Below are 12,654 nucleotides of genomic sequence, written 5' to 3' on the forward strand. Positions count from 1 at the left end.
CACATCAGTTGACAAAAGAAGCAAAACAATATATCTCTTGTTGTTCCCAGCACTTCTAGTGATCAGTTCAAGAATATCCTTTTTATTCCATCACTGATGGCAGTAGTATTAAGAAAAAAATAAGCTTCCCAGGGCAGACACTTCTCTTCCCACACATGACCTTTACTCATTGCTTATACAAATCTAGAATTGCTTAAATACTTATTTTTATGTGTTTACATAATGGATTTCCATGCAGCAATCAAACAGGAAATGATAAGTCCAAAATATGATGGGCAAGAGTGTCAACACCTTAAATCAGCTGGCAAAATAGAGGAACATTTATATCTCACTTATGCATATTAATAGCTTAGTTTTTCAGTAGATCAGCCACCACAAATCAGCGATCAATGTTGACTCAGTCTCTAAACAAATTAGGAATGCTTAAAATGGTATCCAATCTTATTGAGAATAGTGGACGATTCTACCTCTCTACATCATGATGATTTGAGCAGTACTTGCAACATAAGTTGAATCTCAAATCAGCTACCAACACGCATCCATTGGCTTCACATGAGTGCATGATTGCAGATTCATCTGCTCCTCATGTCCAACCATCCTAGTGCTCTGATACCACTGTTAGGCCCAGGAGGGGCAGAAGATGAATTGATTTTTATTGTATTTCATTGTTTGTTACATAGGAAAGTTTACATTGTTATTTTATAGGCAAAAGAATAGTTTAACTGCCACATAACTATCTAAACTGAGAGTCAGTTTATTGAATTTACAAATGTGTAACCTTGGTGATTAACACATTAACATGATATGCATATGTATTGTCATGAAATTAAGTGTCACAAAGTAACATAATATTTTAGTGAGCATACTTGGCTGAATCTTTACCACATTAAATTCCTCCTAAGTCAATGTAAGCATCATTGTAAATACATTATTATTATCATTTAGAAGGTGGTTTCATTTATTTTATATAGACTTTTAATGCCAATTTTTTTTGTAAATATTAAGGTAGGACAACAACTATAAAATATCAGTTAATTTTTTTGTAAAACTTTTATTTCTGAGTATGCATGACACCTTGTCAGTAAATTGGCTTCTTCAAATAGCTTAGTTTATGTGCATAGCTAAATTTATAGCACATTGGATTGGCTCAAGGATCAAATGTTTATGACAGTAAGATATCAGTTACTAATTTACTTACGACAAAAGAATGGTGCAGTTGGGGTAGTATCTGTATGCAGGAAAAGTGGGTCAATGAAACTCAAAATGTGAAAAGTGGAGCTCAAAGAGGTTTGCTCACACACCCATAAGACTTCTTGGTGCAAGCTATGGAGTAATGAAGGATGACTCAACTTCCCAAGGTTGGTTCCATCGTTCTCTATCTCACAAGGTCCCTCAAACCAAAGCCTTTGCTCTCTGATCACTGAGCAAAGTGGTTTAGGGATGACAAATGTAAGAATGAGGGATGCTTTTGATTGATTTTAACATAAAAATGCATCCTATCTATGCATGATTCTATAAAATGCAATAAACTAGATTATAAGATGACAAGGTTAGTATAAATACTATCCTAACATGATATTCTAGTCTAACATGAATTTTCTATGATAATGGAAATGCTTCTTAAAATGATTATTAAGATGATTCCTATTCAAAGAGAGGTTAAATACTAGATTAAAATGACTATAGATTAGATGCATGAAACTTGGATCCTTAAAATGGAGGAAGGAGAGCTCTATTTATAGAAAAAATAGGGAAATGGATGGCCAATATAATCAAGGGTCAAGATTGAAAGTTGTCAATCCATGTTTTCAATTTTCACCAATGAAATGGTGACAATTGTCAACAAGAGGTTGGTTGAGAGGAGAGGTAGGAAGCATTAAATGCTTTAGAAGACCTCATGGTTACCCTAGGAGGTAAGGGTTAAGATTAGGTGAAGGTTATCCATTGGATAAAGCTTTTACCCAAAGGATAAACTCTTGTGCAAAGGTTAAAGGGATAGCCATGGTCAAAGCAATAAATTCTTGATGAGGCCCTTGGGTTAGATGGAGGTTGAGTTAGGAAAAAAGTCTCTAACCATGCCACTAAGGGTTAGTTAACTATTAATGGTTTGAAGACTTTGGGGACAAATTTGTAAGAGTCCTTCCAAATTTGGGGGCATTCAACAAGTTATCTTGTTGAATGGATAAAGGCTTTAATGCATTTGAAAGACTTTACTCCAAATTTGAGAAGTGACCTCCTCAAATTTAGGGAAAAGGGATAATGGATGGGTTTGGGCTAATTAATTAGGTTTAGAAGAATCTAGAAGAATTTAGGAAGGGGATTTAGAAGGCAAGTGGGAGATGTAGGAAAATGCAAGTGGGTGAGGAATAATAGGATTAATTAAAATAAATTGCTTTATTTTAATTTGATTGCAACTTGCATTTGTAGGATTTTTCAAGTGGGGAGATTTTAATTAAATGTAAATTTAATTAAATGGCTAGAAGGGCGATTTTAATTAAATATAAATTTAATTAAATGGGCTTAGAAGGGGGATATTAATTAAATGTAAATTTAATTAAATGGGCTTAGAAGGGGGATATTAATTAAATCTTAATTTAATTAATTAGAAGAATTAAGAATAATTAAATGAATAAAATTCACTTAATTTATTATGCAACTTTTAGGTGTCTACATTTTGCCCCTCTTTGAAGTGACGTGTGTGCACATGTTGATTCAAAGAAAATGATGTGTCATTTTGATTTAGTTATGATCAATTTTACGTTGTGCCCCAGATTTGATAATGATATTGATAATGCCCCCTCGGAAGATGAATCAAATTTCTTTTGAAAAATTGATTTGATTCGGATAATTTTGTTAGCATTGTAAATTTTGGTCTATGTTGAATGCATAAATTGATTCATCTCTCAATAATGATGTTGGGTAGGTTGGTATGAGACACCACGAGCGATTTTCGAGTTCCTCCATGTAACCCTAATTTCGATTTGCCCTATAAAAGGGGAAAAGTGATTCTTTTTGTCTCATTTGTGTTTGTTGACTTGGGAGATAGTGACATTTGGAGAGAAGTCAACATGCCGATTCCATATTCTTCTCATCGATTTGAGCACCTTAGGAGGTATCAGAGGCCTACCACATATGGACCATCAGTAAGTCAACCTTTTTGACCCCTGTTTGATTTTTGATTTTGTCGTTTTTGGTCATTTTTTGAATTTTTCATGCGGATTGTTACGTTTTAGCGCATCAGGTCGAAAGGGTAGTGCATACAAAAAAATTTCGTAGCGCATCAGGTTAGATAACAGAGGGTAGCATCCGCAAATTTTAGGCTAATGCATCATTAGGTTAGGGTAGCACATAGAATTAGGTTAGTGCACCAATGGCACAGGGTAGTGCCTAGGGTAAAATGGGTAGCGCATAGGGCTTCTAGGGGGTAGCATGGGTAGGTCTGGATAGCGCGTAGGTGTGACCTAGCGCATAGGGATAAATGTGTAGCACTTGGAAAGGATAGAATAGCGCATAGGGTTTTTGTAGCGCATAGGGTAGTTTAGAGGATGCATGCGAAGATAAGTGAAGCGCATAGAGTTCGACTAGCACATAGGGTGAATTGGATAGCGCGTGGAGAAAACGTGTTAGTGCATGAGAAGCAATTTAGTGCATAGATAACATGATTTAGCACATAGGAAAAAAAAAATTGGTATGGCTGGATTTCTGAATGAAGAAAATTGAGTAGGTTGATGCCAGTTTTGCCAGGATAAGTGTGATTTTGCCAGTCTTCGTGTCTATTGTCATTGATGTGATAAGTGTGTCCAATATGAGTTATGAGATAACTTGATTTGATTTGTGATGTTTCAAGTTGATATAGATTGGATGTGATTTTGATATGATGTGGAACTTGATTTAAATTTGTTCAAAGTTTTCAAGTTTTGGATATGAATGTGTTTGATATGAGTTGTGGAGCTTGAGTTGTGTTACAAGTTGCATTGAGTGTAGAACTTGAGTTGTGTTACAAGTTGATATGGAACTTGAGTTGTTTTTCAAGTTGATATGTTTGTGGAACTTGAGTTGTATTACAAGTTGATATGATTTGAAACTTCAGTTGTATTACAAGTTGATATGATCTAATGGATTGATATGGTGTGAAACTTGATTTAGATTTGTTCAAAGTTTTCAAGTTGTTGAGATGATTTTGATTTTGATATCCATGTATTGATGAGGGAGCCGATATTGGACTCGCATTGTTTTTGACAGGATCATCTTGGAGTAGTACAGTCGCATAAGTGATTTCCGAGACCATGGTCCTTGATACCACGATTGACACAGGGAGACAGAGACATTATTGATAGATGTGGTCTAACCTCTTTGTTAGAGATGCCTCGATTTATCTTAAACTGGGGTTTGTTGACAACATTGGCAGAGAGGTGGCATAGCGATACGAACACCTTTCATTTGGTGACAGGTGAGATTACAATGACCCCAGAGGATTGCTATCAGATTCTGTGGATTCCTGTGGTAGGTGCCTTGCTACCTTACCAACAGACTGAGGAGGGTGGGACTGAGGCTCTTTGCTAGATCTTTTAGGATGACACTATTTGCGGGTATGAGATCCTCTCACAGGAGTTTTTGGATTTGGATTACGTGCCTCTGCCATCAGTTCTAGCAGGTTTTATAGGTGGATTCTTATGTCTCAACTAGATGTCGAAGGGACTATCAGTGGGATGGGGATTGGTGCTGGAGGACATGGTGACATAGGGTCATCGATATGCATGGGGATTGGCTATGCTAGCTCATTTATATAGGGATTTACATGAGGTAGTGTACTTGGGATACAACAGTTTATCAGCTAGAGTGACACTCTTACAGGTATGGTCATGGGAGCATATCCCCGCAGCTAGGCCACTAGTAGATAAAGATAGGCCTGTTGGAGGCGCATACATGTATGGATATAGAGGGATAGTTGTCCAGCGTAAGCTGGGTAAATTAGAGCATTGGAGGAGAGTGTTGGATGATATTGATACGGTCGTTTGGTGACTGTATATAGGTTGTGAGGTATGGGTTGAGGATGGGATGGAGATGCCTTACGTTTTCAATTCTAGGTATTTGATAGGGTGGATGCCCTTTGTGATAGAGAGGTTTTTGCATAGCCGGGTGTTGAGGCAGTATGGTCGATAGTAGGGGATGCCACAGGGAGCATGCTTTTATGCTTGATGGAGACAGGACATCATAGATTGGGGGCCTACGATTGATAGCACGGTGGCAATGGAGGAGTTCTTTCACTTAGCCAGCCAGATTTGGGATTATGCCCCTGAGATAGTGGATGCAGGGATGACTGATGAGTTTGTATCCCTCTTCACAGCACATGCAGTGGCTAGGATATCCGATCCAGTTGAGATGATTCTAGCTTTTGATGATGAGGAGGAGATAGATGAGGGAGGTGGTGATGGAGGAGGAGGGGATGGCAGAGATGGTGGAGGAGGTGGCCGAGGTCAGCGGGGAGTTAGAGGGAGATTAAAGTTAGAGAGGAGAGGAGATAGGGGTGGAGATAGGTGGATACAAGGAGAGAGACCTATGCGGCGTGTGGCAGGGGATAGAGGGAGAGAAGGTTTCACGATCATAGCTGGAGGGGAGGAGCAAGTTGGGGAGGTGATAGTGGCGGTGGGAGGGTGTGAGGATGTGTGACGACCGGCCCAGAGGAGGAGGTCAGATGTTTTACCTCCACTAGCACCAAGGACAGGTAGAGGGATAGGGGGTACCCCTTCACAAGTACCTTTGCAGATACAGATTCCGAAGCATGCGGAGGATGTACCGATTAGATCGCTACAGTTGTCAGTGCAGCATTTACAGACACAGTTGTTGGTGCATCAACATCAGATTACACAGCTGACCATAGAGCGGGATACTGCTTTAGAGTGGTTGGGTCAAGCCAAGACTCGAGTAGAGGCATTGGAGAGAGCGACTGCAGGTGGCCCGATGAGAGATACCTTGAGGGAGTTGGCTTTAAGGGCCAAGGAGGTAGAGTATTATAAGAGACATTATGAGGATGTGGTGCCTAGGGAGCACTGAGTGTAGAGTTTTACATAGTGAAGATTTAGTCGATCTCAAGAGACTGGGTCAAGGACAGAGAGTAGAGGTGTGACAGGGCCCTCTAGACAAGATCCACCTAAAGATCTAGGTGTTGGGTCATCTGTAGTGAGATCATCATCATCTGGAGATAGTCATACCTGAGAGATGTTTTCTCCTTTGTATTTTGATCATTTTATTGTACTTGGCATAGACATGACATTCTTTTGTATATTGATCATTTGTCGAGATATATATGTGACACCATTTTCTTTGATCTTCATGTGATGTGTTATGGATGATGCTTGCTATATGCTTTTGTTTATTCTATGCTGATGCAATGTTTAGATAGATCTATGTGATGTGAAGTTTGATGAGGATGATGTGATAATGCATGATTTTGTGAGATGTATCTTGAAAATGAGATGTATGATATGATATGTGTAGACACCCAAAATTGTCATTAAATAAATATTTTATTTATTTAATTATCTAAGCCTAATTCTTCTATTAATTAAATAAATCTTTATTTATTTAATTAATTCATTTATCATCTTCTAGCCTTATTTCTTATTTAAATAAATTTATTTATTTATTTAAATTATCCCTTTCCTAAATTAAATAAATATTTTATTTATTTAATTGTCCTATTTCTTCTATTAATTAAATAAATCTTTATTTATTTCATTAATTCATTATCTTTTTCTACACATGACACATGTCATTCATCTCTTAAGTCCTACACTACCTACCTCTTTCATTATTTTACTATTTCTTTTACCTACCCTCTAATCCTAATCGACCTCTCTTTTTACACCTCTCAATCTTAGCCCTCCATTTCATATTGTGTCTTCTATTTAAGAAGATGCTTCCTTCATTGTCAAACCCTAATCACTCATGCTAATGATCTTTCATGCAACTTGGCTACACTACGATCCTACTTGCAACCACATTCTGTTCTTTGTTGAGCTCTTGTGCATACAAAAATCTGAGAGCAAATATACATCAAGCAAGATCAATGGAGATAGGAAGAATGGAGATCAAAACCCTATTGGACATGTGATTGGTATAATCTTTGTGATTTTGAGTTATTTGCATTGTCTTAGGTAATCTTCATATGTTATGGTGGATCTTTGTTGACTGTTAGGCTAGGGTTTAGTGGTTGGATTCATTTAGCCTTTCAATATGGTTGTTATTGTTATCCATTTTCACCATACACATTTTGGCACGCCCGGTGGGACTCTTGTCCCTTTGCATTTAACATTTTTGTTGCAGATTTTGCATTTTTGAAGTTGCAGATCGAACATTTTTCAACGGCATTTTAGGTATTTCCGCGTCTGCAAGTGTTCGGATCGCGTCTCTGAGTTTCAGAAGCATCTGCGGGACCAGAAATCGCGCCTGTGTTTTTGCCAAATTTTTTATTTTGCAGGTTTCTGGAACCACGTCTGTGTATCCTAAACGCGTCTGTGTTGCATCTGATCGCGTCTATGTCCTGGTAGAGCGTCTGTGTGTTCTGAGCGCGTCTGTGCATCATAGAACCGCGTCTGTGTCGTACAGACGTGTCTGTGTTTGGTATAACTGCGTCTATGTTTACTGTTTTAAAATTTTCAATTTTTCTTTGATTCAATTTTTCGGATTTCACGCTTAGGGTTTCAGATCTGGTTTATTTTTGGACTAACCCTTGCAGACCTAGCTAACCAAGTTTGTGCAGCTTGTTTTGGAAGCAAAAACATTTTTGTTGAAGGCCCCTTTTTCACAAAGTCTTTTTGGGTTTTCTAAAATTTACCTAACTTGTGTGCTTGCAGGAAGGGGTTATCATTTGAAACAACCCAAACTACTAACAATTTTGTTGCAGGGCCTTGGCTAGGGCTTTGTAATTTTGTTGTGTGCCTTGTTTTCATAGATTAGCAAACACTTCCATTGGTGCACTAAAATTGAATCATTGTCTTTTGTGTCTTGAGCAATAGGCTCTTTTTGTTTAATCTTTAGAGGGCCTGTCTTCCCGTGTGGTCATTAGGACTACTAGTGAGAAGAGAACGACCCAAGTGGTAGCAAAAGAAAAGCCATCGTCTTCCAAGCCACTATAATCAAATGTATTCATGGTGAAAACTATGAATAACGTGTGCTGATTAGTTCATAGCGACACTACGTCTCCCCATAAACCCGTTTGATCAAATTTATTTGATCATTTGTAGGGCGTAACCCCTACCGGCTAGGAGCCTTCTGTATTTACAGAGCTGAAAGTGCCACATGTATGGCCACACGAGCGGATGCCCTTACTAGCACCTTTTTGTTTTAGAAGCCCAAATCCTTCTAGTTGTTGAGGCAGGAGGTCGGACCTCTGGTAGCGGCCCACACACATACGGTTCTTAGTAGAGATACAAAGTTCGCTATGGGGAGTTTTCATGGGGACTGATGCTTGGCTGACCCAAGAAGTGAGTGCCGAGGGTGGAGCCAGTGAGGTCAAGCATCTAAGTATCCGCTCTGAATAGCGTAGCCTCAGGGGTAAAACCCTATGTGGGATCAACAGCTATTGTCTTGGCCAACCCTAAGAATTGTGCTTGTGTTATGCTAAACACTCAAACATTCAAGACCAAACAATAAAACATTGTGTCTTTTGTGTCTTCAAGTGTATGCAAAACATTTTACATCAAACAAAACACTTTTGGAGTCTAAACACCTGTAAACATTGAGTCCTCATCAACATTGTGTCCTCTTGTCACGAAAAACAGTCAAACAGTCGGATTTGGTCACAACAAAACAACTTCAGAGATTGGAAAAATTGCACGAAGTTTATAGAAACGAGTCTGTGTCTATTTTAACCATGTCTGGGTCATCTAAGCACGTCTGTGAAGGGCAAAATAGCGTCTGTGTTTTTAGAAGCGTCTGTGTCTAACAGAGAAGCGTCTGTGTCTGGGAATCGCGTCTGTGAAGTATACAGAGGCATCTGTGTCGGAAATTGAAAATTTTTGACAGTCCAGCAAACAAAGAGAAATCAGTTTCGGCATACTTGAGCTTCCTAGGTTGTCTTTTCAGGTTTCATCTAGCATTCAACCTGTTCTAAGGTCTCATACAGTCCATCATTGCTTTACATCTCATTTTACATTCATACTTGTCTAGACTTGGGTCAAAAAGGTCACTTGCTTGTCCTCACTATACTCTTTCAACACACTACATACAACTACACTTTGCTAAGTGGTCCCTCATCAAGGTTTCTTACCTTTGGGTCTTATTTGGTCTTACTTAGAGTCAAGGTCAGCTTACCTCATCAAGAGAAACAATCATCTCTTTGGAAGTCACACCTACTCTACTACTTACATACTTGGTCTTACACTTTGGACATTGCAAGTACACCTCAAGATTCATTTACACTCCATACTCTTTTCATTTTTCATCTAGTCTCTCACATCTTGGTCAAACACCTAGTTCATGGTTGAAACCCGCCTTCAAAAATCTAGGAGAATAGCTAAAGAAGCTCAAGAATATGCAAACATGAGTTCTTATGAGTATGACAATGATTTATTTTATAATACTGAGCACACTACATTACTAGACATGGATGTTTATAGAAACAATCCAAATGTGGAAAACACAAACACTACAAACAACAATGCTACATGCAATGACAATGTGGATAGCCTTTCAATACTATCAGCAGACATAGAAGAATCCATAATGAATCCTCATTTCAATAGATTGGTTGAAGAGATAATGAGAAGGGATCGCCAATACTTCTTACACATGATGGCACAAAGTGGAGCTAAAATACCTCATGACTTTGACATGTCTCAACTTATGGAAAGTCGACCCTCACAACAAACTCAATCCAACATGGATCGAAGGAGACCAAATAGTGGAGGAAATAGAGGACCGAATATGATGCCTGAGTCACCATCAGTTTTGCTTCAAAAACCAGAAATCTCACATACACAAGCTCAAACATATGATACTTACCTTCGAAGACCATCATGGAAGCCTTATGTAGATAGATATGCTCAATCACATGCTCAAGGTATGGATCAATCAAAACAAGTGGATACTCAAAGGCATTCTCAAAATTTCGACACAAGGAAACCTCATGTCAAAATTGGGGGCAACACAATGGAAAATGAAATGCCTATTGAATATAGTATATATGCACAAAATAGATATGGGGTCCCTCAACATGAAGTTATGCCAAGTGCTCCATATATGCCACATCAATATAGACCTCCATATGGACATGTCTACGATTAGTATCATCCATATATGCAACAAGCTCCTCCTCAAATGGGTGTTTCAAACACGGGGTATGCTACAAGAAATCAATCTCCTCCCAAGAATAATTTGGAGCAACAAATAAGAGATTTACAAAAGAAAATGGAGGACATGAGTACATCAAAACCAACATACACTATGAGAGATATATGTCCTTATCCCTTTGACAAGAGCATTCCAATGCCTCCATTTCCTGCACACTTTGTGATGCCAAAATTTGACAAGTATAGAGGGAAAGGAGACCCCAAGGCACACATAAGACAATTTTTCATAGCCTGCATTGAGGTAGCAGCAAAAGAAACAAATGGTGGAAATGTTCACTCAAAACATTAATAAGGACATTGGATATGATCTCAGGAAAGCTTGTTTGTCCACATTCAAGGATGTTATTGAAAAGGGCTTAGCCACAGAAAAGGTCTTAATTGAACAAGGAGTCATCAAGATATTCAAGGAAAACAAAGATGACTTCAAAGGAAAAGACAAGCCAAGATTTTGGAATAAGAACAAGAACACAGTTAATGATGGTGTCGTTGATGCCAACACAGTGAGACCAAAGTTCATCTTTTCTGGATCGAGTTCTACAAATAATCAAGTGAATACTCAAACAACTTCTAAACCATGAAGGAAGTACACTCCATTGGGAGAACCACTTGAATCAGTATTCAAAAAGCTTGTGGCAAACAAAGTGATCACAGTCCAGATTTTCCTCCATATGAACCAAAGGTCAAACCAAATTGGTGGAATGATGATGAATATTGTGAATTCCATAAGAGCAAGGGTCATAAAACAGGTAATTGCCATCGATTGAAGAACATTGTGCAAGATCTCATCGATAGAGGTGATATCAAGATTGAGGGACATTCATCTAATCAAGAACATGAGATGTTTAAGGAACCGTTCCCAAAGCATGACAAAGGAAAAGCCAAAGTCACAGATGATCAAGCCAACTACACTAGAGCACCTTATAATTATGATTCTACTATCAACCACATCTCAATGGACAATCATATCTCTACTATTACTATCAAGAACAAAAATCCTGAGAATCCTCCTCAGAGACCCAAGATTGTTCTAAGAGGTGTGGGATCTTCGTCCGAATCTACCTCCGAATGTCATGTTACAACCCGTCGAGGTAAAATTACGTTGCCAGGTGCTTCTACTAAAAACACCACTTCTTCATCTACCAAGCCTTAGTATGACCTTGTAGAACAGTTAGGGAAGACACCCGCACTCATCTCCATCCTTGAGCTTCTACGCATATCCCCTGCTCATAAAGCTATCCTTGACAAAATATTGAGAGACACTACCGTTCCTACTGATCTGAACATGGACCAGTTTCAAGCCATGGTGGGATACCTCTCCATTCCGCATTCCCTTACATTCATAGAAGCTGATGACGCCTCCGTAAGTCAGCCACATAATGCACCTTTACACGTTGAAGCCTTCATACACAAACATCAAATAAAGTGAGTCCTGATAGATGGAGGAGCAAGTCTAAACATTTGTACATTGAGCACCATTAAACAATTGGGATATTCTGACAAGGCTGTGAATTCTACAAATCAAATCACCATCAAGGCATATGATGATGAAGAGTGCTCGTCCAAGGGCACAGTCACCTTACTGCTAAGAATAGGGCCAGTCACAAAGGATGTGGTTTGTCAAATCCTAGACCTGGATCTCACATATAACATATTGCTAGGACGTCCTTGGATTCATGAAATGAGGGCAGTCCCATCGACATATCATCAATGCATTAAGTTTCCTCATAATGGAGTCGAGGTAACAGTTAACGGTGATCCAAATCCGTTCATATATTGCAATAACCTGAGATCACATACTGAGACCATCATTCCCAGTAATCGTGAAGCTACTCCTTCTTCGGCATACATTGATCCTGAGTCATTGAAACCCTCGACATCAAGACAAGGTGAACTTAAAAGAAAATTTCAAGACAAAGGCATGGGAGAATACACTTTGAATCAGACAATGTTTTTACGACAAGTCATGAGTTCTCCAAAAGAATATGGGAGGCCACATCCTAACAAGCAAATCTCCATCATGATACTCAAATGCGATCCTACTACCTTTCAAAGATGGGGCGAACTAGAAGAGGAAAATTTATACAAAATGCTTTACAAAGACATTAAAGAGGACACACATGATCAGATTAATATACCCTGTGAGAACTATGGCAAAGGCTTCAAGATTCTACAAAGATTCGGGTATGATGGAAAAAGCCCTCTCGGGTTACGCAAAGAAGGCGTCATGGAGCCCTTACAACCTGAATTGATTGTAAGAAGGGAACGCTCAAAGGGACTTGGTTTTCTGACTTCTAAGATACAC

The sequence above is a fragment of the Cryptomeria japonica genome, chromosome 11 (assembly GCF_030272615.1).
Source record: "Cryptomeria japonica chromosome 11, Sugi_1.0, whole genome shotgun sequence".
Classification (NCBI taxonomy): domain Eukaryota; kingdom Viridiplantae; phylum Streptophyta; class Pinopsida; order Cupressales; family Cupressaceae; genus Cryptomeria; species Cryptomeria japonica.